Source organism: Lineus longissimus, chromosome 14 (genome assembly GCF_910592395.1).
Source record: "Lineus longissimus chromosome 14, tnLinLong1.2, whole genome shotgun sequence".
Lineage (NCBI taxonomy): Eukaryota > Metazoa > Nemertea > Pilidiophora > Heteronemertea > Lineidae > Lineus > Lineus longissimus.
This window is the reverse complement of record NC_088321.1, coordinates 3,866,134-3,880,022: the sequence shown is the minus strand read 5'-3', so window position 1 is coordinate 3,880,022 and position 13,889 is coordinate 3,866,134. Positions and strand designations below refer to the sequence as shown.

Genomic DNA, 13,889 nt, shown 5'->3' with positions numbered 1-13,889 from the left:
ACTTTTTCCAACTTCACTTTAATATGACGTTCTGTCATCAACAGGCACTCCCGGTGTAAAAGTAATAGTGTCCCCCCCCCCTAGAAAAAGTGTCCGGGCCTATTGTATTCTGACAGATTATGGCATATGGTTCTATAGAGGCAATGACCGTCACTAGCTCAGCGCATAATAGAATACTTTGTTCCCGGACATTTTATCCTAGGACATTTTAAGGTGTAAAAGTAAAAAGTGTCCCCCCCTAGAAAAAGTGTCCGGGCCTATTGTATTCTGACAGATTATGGCATATGGTTCTATAGAGGCAATGACCGTCACTAGCTCAGCGCATAATAGAATCCTTTGTTCCCGGACATTTTATCCTAGGACATTTTAAACTTCTACACTGGTACAAAGGCCAATCACACTCTAAATTTAAAAAACAGCCAAAATAACCGGCAAACCATGCAGCCTACCAACAAATGGCCTTCAATTTCAAAGGAGATGCTATTTTCTTCTCCAATGCCAAGCATGGAACATCGCCTCGCAGTCACGATATTACACATCGAGGTGGTATAGTTACAGCGTATATGGCAAGCCGTATGTCTAATAATTTTTAAAAACGCGGTTTATGGAAGAAAACCTACTTTTATGGAAGAAAACCACAATTTATTCAGTGAAACTAGGTTTGTATGGAAAAAGCATAGGTTTATAATAAAAACCATGTTTTCTTGATCAAAACCCAATTGTTTTTTTACAAGAGAACTATGTTTAAAAATAATTATACCTATGCTTCTTCAATACGTAGAAGGAAAATTGGTTTTGTGGAATAAAACCATGTTATGTCTTCATCAAAACCTAGTGTTTATTGAAAAAGACCAGGTTATTTCTTATAAAATCTAGTTTCCAATCCATGTGCTAGAAACCAAATCTTAACACTAGAGGCGCTGATTACGTTCCTTGCAACGCATCGTCTTTTTACCTCGTCTCCACAGCGGAACACGCATGATTCCTCTGGGGGAGAGGTTGAGTGGGAGATGAGGAGCTTTCATTACTCCACATGCGCAGTGAACCCGTCGGTTTTGTTTAAGCGCGCGCAGTTCATCCCGTGCATGCTGTCAGCTGTGCAGATCGGATGTCAGTCAGTTTAGCGCTACAAAACGAAAGTAAGTTTTAGTTTTCATGTTTGCTGCGTGATTTGAACGTGATTTGCTAGTGTTTACACATAATATGCATGGAAACACGCAACTGCTCCGAATCAAGAAAAGATCACTGCATTTCTACTGTAAGCAATGCAAGCTGCGTGTATGTACAAGCATCGAAGATGGATAGCAGGATACATGCGTGATGCACTGCAGTATATTTTAGGCCTATACAGTGTGTAACGGTGACATTTCTCCTTTGGGTGAAACATGATTGAATTATTGGATGGACAAAGTGACGCTGACAGCGTGTTGAGTTTATGCAAGCTTTCCTTCCATATCTTCATGATTTATGATTGATGGTCATACTCGTAAGTGTCCAGTTGAAAGTGTAATAATGCATTCATGATTATTATGTAGGCCCATGCACCAGCAGTCGCAACAGAACATCATTACTGACAATAGACATGATATGCCTTAGTGCATGTCAGTTGTCACAGAGAGTAGGCCTATGTCATATGAGATGACATGTGTGGGATTCCAGATGCATGGCATGTACCACAGAGGGTTAGGAACCATTGCTCAAATAATGTTTTCACAATCACAGCAATGAATGAATGATGTCACTGCCATTGATGCAAACAATGGCTCAAGAGACTTGTCATTCTCAATACCTGACCCATCACTGCAAAATGGGTCGCATGTCGCACAGAAGATGAGCCTAAAATGACACCAGGACATATTATTAATACAAGAAATTGATACACTCAGATTTCACAAAAGGCAGACTATAGTGAAATGAACAACCAGTCTTTCTCAACTTGTCAAGCTCGAAGTGAAGTGCGACTCGTTTTGCTGTTAGTGGGTCACAAATGGTTTTGTGTTAAAAAACTCTTTAATATTTTCTGATCTTTTTTGCAGTGTCCGATAGTTCTGACCTAGGTGATTTTGGGAGTAACCTGAAAAAGGCTATTGCGAGTGTGAGTGACTGTTATTTGCCACACCTACAACCCCCAAAAAAGAAGCCAAAGAGGAATCCTGCAAGAAGAGGGCCACCAAGAACATCTGCATCCATTGCCCCATATTTTCTTCTACCTGGACCAGTTGTTCCATCTTTTAAAGCCAGCTTATGTCTTCTCAGCTGCATTTAGTTTTATGTTTATCTTGCATGCCAGCACTAATTAGTACACCATTGTTCGTAAAAGTTATCAATTAAAGTTAAAATGTAGAAATGTAGAAAAATAATTGCTATTTATGATAAGGGTCGCTGCATGTATTAACAATTGTTTTGTAATTTTAGGTTCCATCCCAGCAGGTACATGTACAAGTAGCCAGACCGAGGCCAATAGCCAGACCATGACTGAGAATGCCACATTGAAATAATGAGGTAATTGTTCCCTCCTGTTTGTGGGGGTGTACTGTTCAATTCATTTAGCTTGAAAGACGAAACGTGTGTTCTTTGATGCCATGACAACATGACTTGTCACAGCAAAAATCATTGCAATTTGATTTACTTCTTTCTAAGCTCCTTAAAATGCGGCCATCTTTGCAGACATTTTGTCAACATCTGATGAAGAGACAAGACCACAATTGATTTTTAAGCCTTTTAGCAGTAAAATTGTCAATGTTTGACCGCGACGCATCAAATACTGCGTGGGGTTGTGAATCTGAAATTTAGATTATGTTATTCTGGACAGTCAGGCAAGTAAATGGTGAAAAATAAACTGGTAGTTGACAACGGAAATTTTTTGATAATCAACAAATTAGACAGACTTTGATATTTCCACTCTTTTCAGCCAACTGGCAGAAAAAACTCAAAACACGCCAATTAGCAAAATTCGAAATTAATTTTTTCATCAAATAATTTCTTTATATCTGTAGACTTGCCACGGCAAATATTTTTTCAATACCTCTCCAAATATGTACTTGAGAGTTAAAAACATGCACTCGTCTAATTGATAGGCCTCGACCCTCCAACCGGCTATGAATATTCATTAGTGGTCTTGTCTCTGAATGCAGAAACTATGCTAAAATCTTAACAGGCTGGCTGGCTGGAAACTTAAGCAATATTCCCCTGATTTGTGATCTGTGGGAAAAGGGATGTAGGCCATACTTTGATGCCAAAACTTTCAGGGCTGATGACCTGGCTCTAGACTTCTAATAATTGTGGTTAATTTTTCGCTAAATTTTCTGATTTCAGTCATCACACTAACAGTCTAGGTCCTGAACACCAGCAGCGCATCTGGTAGTGGTCTGTAAGTAAGTATTTGTTCTCATCAAACCTGGAACTGTCGGTCAACTTGTCAGACAGAGGCAACAATCAACTTCAGCTTATATTATGGCACTTGACCCGAGTTGAAATCCACATTGCCATGCACTTGACTTAACCAAAAGTTCTCCATGTACAATTACCATTATCTTTACTTTCATGGCCACTTTTTTTAAACTGCTTGTGGGATTAATCTTGGCATTAATTGTATTTCATTGTTTTTTTCAGTTATTTCGACCTCGGTCATCAATACCAGCAGCCTCTGGTAGTCGACTTGGGTCATCGCACCAGCAGCCTCTGGCAGTCAACTTGGCCTTGGGTTATCAACACCAGCAGCCTCTGGTAGTCATCATAGGTCATCAACGACAGCAGCCTCTGGTAGTCGACTTGGGTCATCGCACCAGCAGCCTCTGGTAGTCAACATGGGTCATCAACACCAGCAGCCTCTGGCAGTCAACTTGGCCTTGGGTTATCAACACCAGCAGCCGCTGGTAGTCAACATGGGTCATCAACACCAGCAGCCTCTGGCAGTCAACATGGGTCATCAACACCAGCAGCCTCTGGCAGTCAACTTGGCCTTGGGTTATCAACACCAGCAGCCTCTGGTAGTCAACTTTGATCATCAACACCAGCAGTCTCTCGCAGTCGACTTGTAAGTGAATACTAGTATTTCTATAACCTTCTGTCCGCTTGTTAGGCAGAAGCAACAAACATGCGGCTGAGCTTCTCCTGTAGGATCCACGTTGCCATGTACTCATCGACCATCTACAATGATGGACTTCGATGTTGCACTTCACTTTGTTTTATAGTAAAGCAGTTGTGTGTTTTAGTTTGATGTTAGTGAGTAGTTTTCATAGGGACAAGAACATTAAACAGGCTCATTGCAAGTACAGTAGAACCTCAATTATATCAAAATTATAATCACACCCTTGGGACTGACTAAACTTCTACATGTTTCCAGCCTACCACTCAAAATATCCCTGGACTGCAGCCGAGTTCGCCAACCGCCACTGCTACTGAAGTGCTGCATCCATCGAATGCATCCACTGTGAGTGTGAGTGTGAGTGTAAGTATGCGACCCTGTTTTTTTCTGGATTGGTATTATTAGTCATGCTCGACGTTTGTCACAGTTGATGACTTCTGTGCTCTAAGTTTTTAAAGACAACAAAGGTATTCATTCTGAAACAAGCAAGTCTTCATCATTGTTCATGATGAGAGAATATGACTTTTGACACTTTACAAACCTTCAACATTATTCATATGTAGTTATAATTCGAGTTCAGTGCAGGACCTATTGCCCACTTCAACCTGGTTAGCTTCATTCTGCTTGAGGCCTTTTTAAAAGGCAGTTCAAATTAAATTAACAGTGCTTTCATCCAGAGGTTGATCATTCTTCAAGACGAATGGCATTTGAAGTGATACTATGATGTGATTTACAACTTTGCGGAAATACGTCCGTTTTTAATTGTTGATCACAAATGTAAAGCTCAAATTTTCCATTTTTGATTAGATTTATTATAAAATCGCTGTTTTAATTGCATCAGACTGGCCAACTGCCGAAGACGTTTTGAAAAACCCGCACTAAGTCACGTGACCTCATGACGTCACAACATAAACAAGTCAGACGTCGAATATTTTCCTATTCACTCTAGGAAGAAGCTATATCCGCAGTAGTTCGCGTACGCTCAGGAAAATCTAATGAATATTAAATGAGGTCTAAAAATAGTTTTAGGAATACCATTATTATGATGTCAGCGATGGAATTTCCTGTTTGGACTTAGGAAATTTATGATGAAATGACTAGGACTGTGGACTTAGGGGGGAGGGGCCGTCCCTTCCCTTACTTCGTTACTTCGAGATTTTTTTCAAATGTGCTGGAAGACCCCCAACGGCAGACGAATTTGGAGTTGGTTCTCGAAGTTGTGTTCCGGCGGAGCATCAGGAGGAGAAGATGAACCACCGGCTGGTGACCTCTTGACTCGAACTTCATGGTGACGGCCCAGTTCTTTGATAGGGTCAGGCCAGTGGAAAACCCCAACACCTTCAGTTTTGCTGGTGTTGCCGCAAAACATCGCAGCACAACGCCACCAGACAACCCATTTCTTCTTCTTCTCCATAATCTTCAGTTCTTAGCATGTGTATATTGTGTAAGGACAGGATGGAATGTCAATGGTCAATGGCAGTTGTAAATAAACGAATGAGATGATTTTTTTTCGCGGGAATGTAAACCACCGCGACCGCGAAAATGTTCATGTTGTGACGTCATCAACTAAAACGTTGTCGGCGTAGCGCGATTTCAACGGCATCGAAGCGAGCTGTCCGGGCGGGATTAAAGCCATCAATTTCTAGAAAATGTGCATTTCGATTTGAAAACCTTACCGATTCATGAGAAAGTGACACGGTCATTTGTTAACAACAGCTAAAACATCATAATGGTGAAATTTGACACGAGTTACCCTTTAACATTGATTTGGCATTGAGCACTTGGAGGGGATTTTCTCCAGGGAGTAATCCCCCTTCAAGGCAGAATGTGCGGTGGCGTGACTCGGACTTTGGCTAGAGCCCAGAGGTAGAGTCCACGCAGGCTGCTCATATTTGTTACTTGGTGGGGTCTTTCAGGTATATACACCAGATACAAGGAACCTTTGTTTTAAGTCTTTTTGAAGGATCAATCCTGAGTTCTCCCCAGAATCAAACCTGGGCCCTATTGCGGGATAACCAGCAGTGTTGACCACCAGGCTATCACATGAGGCTGTCATAAGCTATCTTTTAATTTCATCCGTCTTTGCTTTAGGAGCCAATGTCTATATTTGATGAGAATGAAGATGATCACAAGGATGCTGTTATCGTGAATAATGAGGTAGGCCTTTTGGTGCATGTCGGACATATCCCCTTGTACATATTGTTCGCAAGAAAATTTTCTGTAGGAGTGGTGGGAGTGGTAGGTGCCCTTTGATTTTTATCTCCGATCTGAAAAGCCATTTTGGTGGTCTTCCGCTATAGAAATAAAGCACCAAGTCATATCACTGCATCAGTTTAATGATCACAGTGAAAGCACAGTCACAAGTGAAAGAAATGAATAACGTACATCGCCTCTGCAACTCGACCAAGAAACTTTAAATTACCAGTCAATTTGCCTTGCTCATAGATTGTTTCCTAGTACGCTGTCACTCTGTGGTACACTTGTTGAGATAGTTGAATGTAGATGTACCCTATATAGCATTACTAACTTCTTGATTAACACATTTCATTTCAGCTGCTGTCCGACAGTAATTTGAGGAATCTGCTTGCAGTTCAAGATTTTGAGTTTTTGCAGAGCCTCGCATCATCGGGCAACTCAAGGAGAAAAGTGACCCTCAAGGCATCAATGCATTTGCCTTTGCAACCTGAGGTTCGCTTTTTGACCTTCGCTAACGGGATCTGGCTGTAACGGATCAAAGAAGGGTAAGCATGCACTCCCGGGGTTGCCACACAACCAATCTCAGGCTGTACATGCCTATCCTGGTTTTGGCAAGCCAAGGATGCAAATTACTGTCTGCGTGGCAGGTCTACGATTTTGTAGTCGAAAGCCCTCATTTTCAGTAGCTTGCCCAGCAAAAGCCCATGGAATTGCTTTAAAAAGCCATCTTCTGTTGCAACAACCTTTACTAAAATGCACCATTGGCACCCACAAGAACCCTGAAATGCTCTAAAATTCAGATATCATCTCGCCAATAAGAGTGTTGATGGAAGCTGCCCATGCCTTGGCAAGAAAAGCAGCTTAAAATCTCCATGGAAACGATGTGCCTAGCCCTTCTCGCACTACAGGGTGGATCAATAAAAAGGTAATCCTGAAACAAATGGCTTTTATGTGATAATTATTAATGCCATGAATCTTACAAGTAAGATAAAGAAGGAGCCAGGCCCTTTCCATTGATGTCTTCATATTCATATCACCCATGCACCCACGGATTACTGCAGTTCCATTCTTTTCATGTTGTGTTATGCCAGCGTATCCATGGTCTTTCTGAATTACCCTTGCTACGGTTTCTGCTCATACCGTGTTCACAATCTTTTTTTGTCGTTGGCCCAGATAGGCTTTTTTTGGCAGGTTTGTCCTTATCCGGAAAGTTTTCTCCGAAGGCAGCTCTTGTGCCTCCAAACTTCATGTTTGAAAGAACGTTTACACCATGAATAAGTGCTGCTCGATTGTCAACTGAACCATCTTTTACTTTCTGTTTTTCGGAATGTCCCTAGGCAATGATCACCACAGCAACCAAGGAGATTAAACACATGATGACAGAACCATATGACTGAGGGCCCACAATCATTGTGGCTGCTCAATCAAGCATTGAGAGGTGTCATTTGTTTGGAAGTTCATGACTCAAACCTGCTTAAACCTAGGCAATTTCGAAAAATAAGATTTCTGCATGTCATTTTCAAGACAATGATGTGCAGTCATCCATGGAAGACATCAATGGAAAGGGCCTTGCTCCTCCTTTATAATACATGTAATGAAATATCAATGGCATTTACTTATCATATAAAAGCTGTTTATTTTAAGATTACCTTTTTGGCTCACTGTAGGGGAGTCTAAACAAAACCGCAGTGTCCGTCGTCGTCGTCTGTATCCTGTTTTAAAAACAGTGGCACGTTTCTTAACCACTAGAGCAATGAACTTGAAACTTTGTACACAGGACCCCCAGGTTAGGTGACCTCTGACAATGAATTTCGGTCGGATCAGATTCTTGACTTGGTCACCAGGGGGCCAGAAGTGGAAACCTAAAAAGTGTGATATCTCTCTTAGTGACTCATATTTGATAAAATTATTATGGTAGGTTCCCCTAGTAAGGGTTCATCACATATCATCCTGGTTTTTGATTTGACTTAGTTTTTAAGGTCGCAGAGGTCAAATGGCGTAAATTGTCCGTTTAAGTGTAACTATGGCACGTTTCTTAACCGATAAAGCTATGAACTTGAAATTTGGTACACATGACTCCCTACATCATGTAACCTCTGACAATGAATTTCGGTCTGATCTGATTCTTGACTTGGCCACCAGGGGCCAGAAGTGGAAACCTAAAAAGTGGATTTCTCTCTTATGAGTGACTCGTTTTCGATAAAATTTTGCTTGGTAGGTTCTCCTAGCACGGATACATCACATAACATACAGGTTTTTGATTTGACCTACTTTTCAAGGTCACAGAGGTCAAATGGCTTAAATTGGTCATTTGAGTGTCACTATGGCATGTTTCTTAACCGCTAAAGCTATGAACTTGAAATTTGGTGCACATGACTCCCTTTGTCATATAACCACAGACACTGAATTTCTATCTGATCTAATTCTCGACTTGGCCACCAGGAGGCCAAACTAAAAAAGATAAAAAGTGCAATATCTCGCTTATCAGTGACTTGTTTTCAATGATAATTTTATGGTAGGTACTCCAAGCAACGATACATCACATGTCATACCAACTTTGGTTTGACCTATATACTATACATGTAGAATATTTCTTAACCAGGATGAATTCCAAACCACCGAATATCTATATGGTGCGCACAATGGCCCCTGGCCGTTTCATTTTCATTATTGATCCACCGTGTACATATTCGGGACTATACTACTCGACATTTAATTGCTTACGTTACAGAACAATTTATAATATATTTTAGGAATCAGATAGAAGACAAGCACAGTTGAATTTGAGGATGGCTCGAACACAAAGGAGGAGGAGAGCAGCTGCTCAAGACGAGAGGAAAGAGGTACACGATTTTCATTCTTTTGGAAAGCAAAGCAATGTATCCATTGTTTGCCAACTGATGAGATATCTACTTGACACCAGTTTTCGCCTAACAAATTGTGTTCAGCCTTATTATCAGAAGTATTTAGAGGCTTCAGAGGTCAAACTTTGTGCCATTACACTTCCAGTAGTCAGTAATGAAAGACAGACAAATATTTATGGTTGTCTTTTTCAACAGAGAAAATGATATCGTTAGATTTGCAAAAGTGGGATTGTGTTGATAAATCATTTTGCTTGCTTACTTAGTCCCAGCTTTCTCCTATAGGTTCAGTTACGAAAGCTCAAGGACGTTGGTGATGAACCTGGAGAAGGGATATTGACTTCATTTCGTAGTAATCGCCCATTGAGACGACGGTTCCGTCACTAATGATGTATTGGTAAGTAAAAATGTCTATCACTACCTGTATCATTCACCCTGCTAATACTTGGGTCACATTGCAAGGTATTGCATTTTTTCGGAAACTGGCTGGCTGAAGAAGTTCAAAGTGATACCTCAAAAAGTATTATTCTTTTCATCTTTTCAATGACAACAATGAATGCCAGACATGTTCATGCAGTTATCAACTGAATTTACTTTCAATCTTGTTTTCAGCTCCTGTTTATTGTGTTGAAGGATCCAGCTCATCACCAGCTGTGAAGTTATTTCTTGCTGGGAAAGAACTTTCAAGTTTCGAAGATAGCCTCACTGATGTCGGTATTTCCTCTAATACGTCATTGATGGTGAAGGATGTTGCAGTCGATGATGTGGTAAGTTGAGAGTAAGAAATATCTGAACTCCAGTCCATAGTGCTATTTCTGAATGTACATCTAGCATATACCCAACCTTGACAAATGTACTGTGAAAAAACATCTTTTTAAATTTCAACCTAACAATAGTTTAGATTTCAAACTAACAGCTGTTTAAACATAAATTTTTTATGTGTATAAATGGACATGCATAACTAATATATGAGTGCAAACGTCCTGGTGAATAGCTAGAGATTAAATGGCTAACCATTCATTTCGTTCAGAGTGTTTGATGATTAACATGAGGAGATCCAGTTCCATCTGTTTTGTAGTTGTAATTCATATATACATGCACATGTTGTATGCAGCAGGTCACCATGATATAGAAATAGAATCTGATTCAAGCAACATTTTGATTGATTTATGGGGATCTAGTTGGTGTTAGTCAGAATTGAGATCATGGAATTCATGTGAGTTAACCAAAAAAAGAGTGTTGGAGCGTGGATGGTCTTTGAGACCCCTGGTATATGAGTATGAAGCAACACAGTTACAGCGAGATACATATCGATGTAGATTACTTACCTTAGGGTGAATTTGGGGATTTTGATTTCTATTTCGGATCACATTCAGTGTGTATTGTAATCATATAACTTCAAAAACATGCGTCTTTTTAGGATGTGGAAGAAGATGACAGCTCAGATGAAGAAGAGGTGGTAGCTGATAGTGTACATGAACCAACCGAGAATGAGAAACATGCCAGGTGTGGCAATGACTGGTATGTTCTCTGGTCCTTCTTGTTTTTGGGATCCATTCACATCGCAAGTTGAGTGGTTTTCTAGGCCAAAAACCATCAGGAGCATGTGATCTGATTAATCTTAAAACACACGGGTTGGTTTTGTGTTTATCATCTACAAAACAACAATAACTAGAATTGTCAGTTGAGTCTTGCTAGACTCTGGAGTCTCCGGCTTTGGGCTAATGGTACTTTGCGGAACGGAACGGAACGGAACAGACCTCGCCCCTAGGTCGTTTCCTAGAAGCCCTGAAACTTACCCAAAATATCAAAATCGGACCTTGTCTGAGATGCTATCATACCTTAGTACAGTTAGCTTTCCATATTAAAGCTTTTTGGTGGATTTCGAGCGATAATCTATACATGTTCCGTTCCGTTCCGCAAAGTACCGTTCCGCAAAGTACCGTTCCGCAAAGTACCATTATCCTGCTGGATATTGGTACTTTGCGGAACGGAACGGAACACGATTATTACTCCTCAGAAGCGCACCTCTTCTCGTTTAAGTGATGACACAACACTGTGAAAATGCGTTCGACTACCTTTCATTCTCCGTCACTCCATCCTCAGCCTATTGTGCTGCCATAGTAGGACCAGATCGTCCATAATGTATGTTCCGTTCTGTTCCGCAAAGTACCACTATCCTGCTGGATATTGGTTCTTTGCGGAACGGAACGGAACATCTGTATTACTGGTGACGTATGGAGAGTATTTTGGTCTATCTCCTCTGAAACCACTGAAGGAATTGGCCATGTTGAGGGTTATTCATGGGTATTGGATGTCCCGAAGACGATCCGCTATATCTCGAAACCAAACCAAACCTATGAATGGGCCAACTTTATTATCGGCACGTGCTGCCACCTGTGAGGATAATGTGTAAGTTACTTGACCTGCCAGGCAGCTTCAGAGCGGACTTCAGCAGTTTAGAAACATAACACATTTAAACGAGAAGAGGTGCGCTTCTGAGGAGTAATAATCGTGTTCCGTTCCGTTCCGCAGGATATTGGTACTTTGCGGAACGGAACGGAACATGTATAGATTATCGCACGAAATCCACCTAAAAGCTTTAATATGGAAAGCTAACTGTACTAAGGTATGATAGCATCTCAGACAAGGTCCGATTTTGATATTTTGGGTAATTTTCAGGGCTTCTAGGAAACGACCTAGGGGCGAGGTCTGTTCCGTTCCGTTCCGTTCCGCAAAGTACCATTAGCCCCGGCTTTGATGGGGGGGGGGTGCCATTATTAGGAACGTGAGAAATTTGCATGAAACTTGGAAGATAGCGAAGAAGAATGACATGAACGACGTGAATGCCGTGTATGAAACACACGCGGAATCCTCGTGCCGTTCAATTCTTTACATATATTGCTCAGTGTATTTCCATACGCATCTTCCACCGGGGACGATGTTAATCAAGGAATTCCCGGGGTATCAACACCCTGCCATCTGACGGTGGCCAGCAGGTATTAGGCTATGATTTTCAGCTTTGATTTGTGGCGAAACAACTGATCAAATAGCGGTATCAAAATATGAGCTGATCGAATTTCAATCCTAGGCGCAGAAATATTACAATACGCGACAATCGGAAGCAAGGGGAAGAACACTTTCAGAATAATTTCCTTTATTGGTATTGCTGTAAGCGGCGAGTTCCGTGAGGTTTGTTCTATGCGGTTTCACATGCATACCTCTGTGTATTTTCATATGGGACATGACCCTGGAACCCAGACTGTATGTTCAGTTCGCTGACAAGGTTGAATCTAGCTACCATTTGCAGTGCATTCCATCATGTACGTGCATACACCACGTCCACCTGTGACGAGAGTGTGCCGGAATAATTTTCTGGGGAGAAGAATCCCTACTAATATAGAAGTCTCCAGCTCAAAGCCGGAGACTAATTATAGTCCATTCACATTGTTATGTCCGCATCGCTTTGGGGTCTTGAAGTGACGTGACTGATGTTGCTATTGCGAAACAAAGGGATTAATGTGACGACACAACTAATTTAGCCTGGCGCAGTGTCATGAATTCCCCTCTTTAAACGTGCAAACATTCGATATTCTGGATTTCCCAATTTGTGATCCCCATGTCTGGATTACTTTCCTGGAATAGGCAGATCAACTTTTTGATATTTTTGCTAAGCCATTTTGCACTTTTGGAGTAAAAGCATTTACTGGCTTATTCATCCCACCCAATGTTTTATCTCGTGTGATTCAAGATCTGTTTTTTCACTCTTTCAGATTTTGCTGATCTTCGAAAATGATCAATGGAGCTCAAGATTTTCATGGGAGCTGGACAAGAGAGAAGGATCTTTGTCCAATTCATCGTATTGTAGTGGTGATAGTGGGAGAGGAGGTAGCTGAAGATCTAGATGGTGTCACCAGAGAGATGTTTACAATTTTTTTTCGGAAAGTTTTTTCGGAGTTTTTTTTAAGGAGAAATGAAAAGGTTCCCATTATGAACCATGAATGAATGGTGTGGGAGAGATAAAATGTTTCTTTTAGGCAGAAATATTTCTCATGCTGTAGTCTTGATGGGATACTTTTCCCCTTCTATTTGTAAAGACTCTCTTGCCGCGTTATTTCAACTGCAGGTGCCTGACACCATGTACATCGAGTTTTTTTAAGGTATGTACCTGAGAATGACGAGAGTTTTCTCAGAAATATTCTGGAAGAACCAGAATTGTTGAAGGAAATGAAGCATGTTTCCAGGTGCATTACAATTTTGACACCATACAAGTCAACTGTAGGGTTAGACCAACTCCTGCCAACTTGACAGACTTGATTGTCAGTGTTGCCAGAGTGTAACTTTTCTATTCAAAGATGTGGACGCTTACCAGTTGAGGTTGGGTATGAAGTATACCTATGGGATGGGATCACCACAGAGATTTGGCTAAGTTTTTTGAAGCCAATGGCAGACAATATTGCTGCCAAAGTTATAATAGAGTATTCGAAGATGCGAGGACCTAATGATCCTATTCCTCATGATGATGATGATGAAACTTTGAAAGTATTCCTTGAAATGGAATTACGTGTTTATGGTTATTTTGAGCAATATGTTGCTGAATTGAATGCAAAGGAACTTGTCCGGTTGTTAGTATTTTGAACCTCTTCTGATTGCCTTATAGAGGAGTTGAAGATTGCTTTCAACTCTCTTAATTGGTTCGAACTTCTATCCATTACGCACACATGTGGCTGTATTTTACATCTTAG

At 40.9% G+C, this 13,889-nt stretch overlaps 1 long non-coding RNA gene across 1 annotated transcript; it reads left to right on the top strand.

Annotated features, from left to right (window-relative positions):
• Window positions 1-688: 688 nt before the first annotated feature.
• LOC135499133 (uncharacterized) lies at window positions 689-12,986 on the top strand. Its single transcript, XR_010449250.1, has 13 exons — window positions 689-1,139; window positions 2,037-2,095; window positions 2,416-2,502; window positions 3,316-3,374; window positions 3,613-4,036; window positions 4,346-4,450; window positions 6,179-6,244; window positions 6,641-6,828; window positions 9,037-9,126; window positions 9,430-9,541; window positions 9,757-9,911; window positions 10,565-10,665; window positions 12,918-12,986. It is a non-coding gene; the product is annotated as an uncharacterized LOC135499133 (long non-coding RNA).
• The last annotated feature ends 903 nt before the right edge of the window (window positions 12,987-13,889 follow it).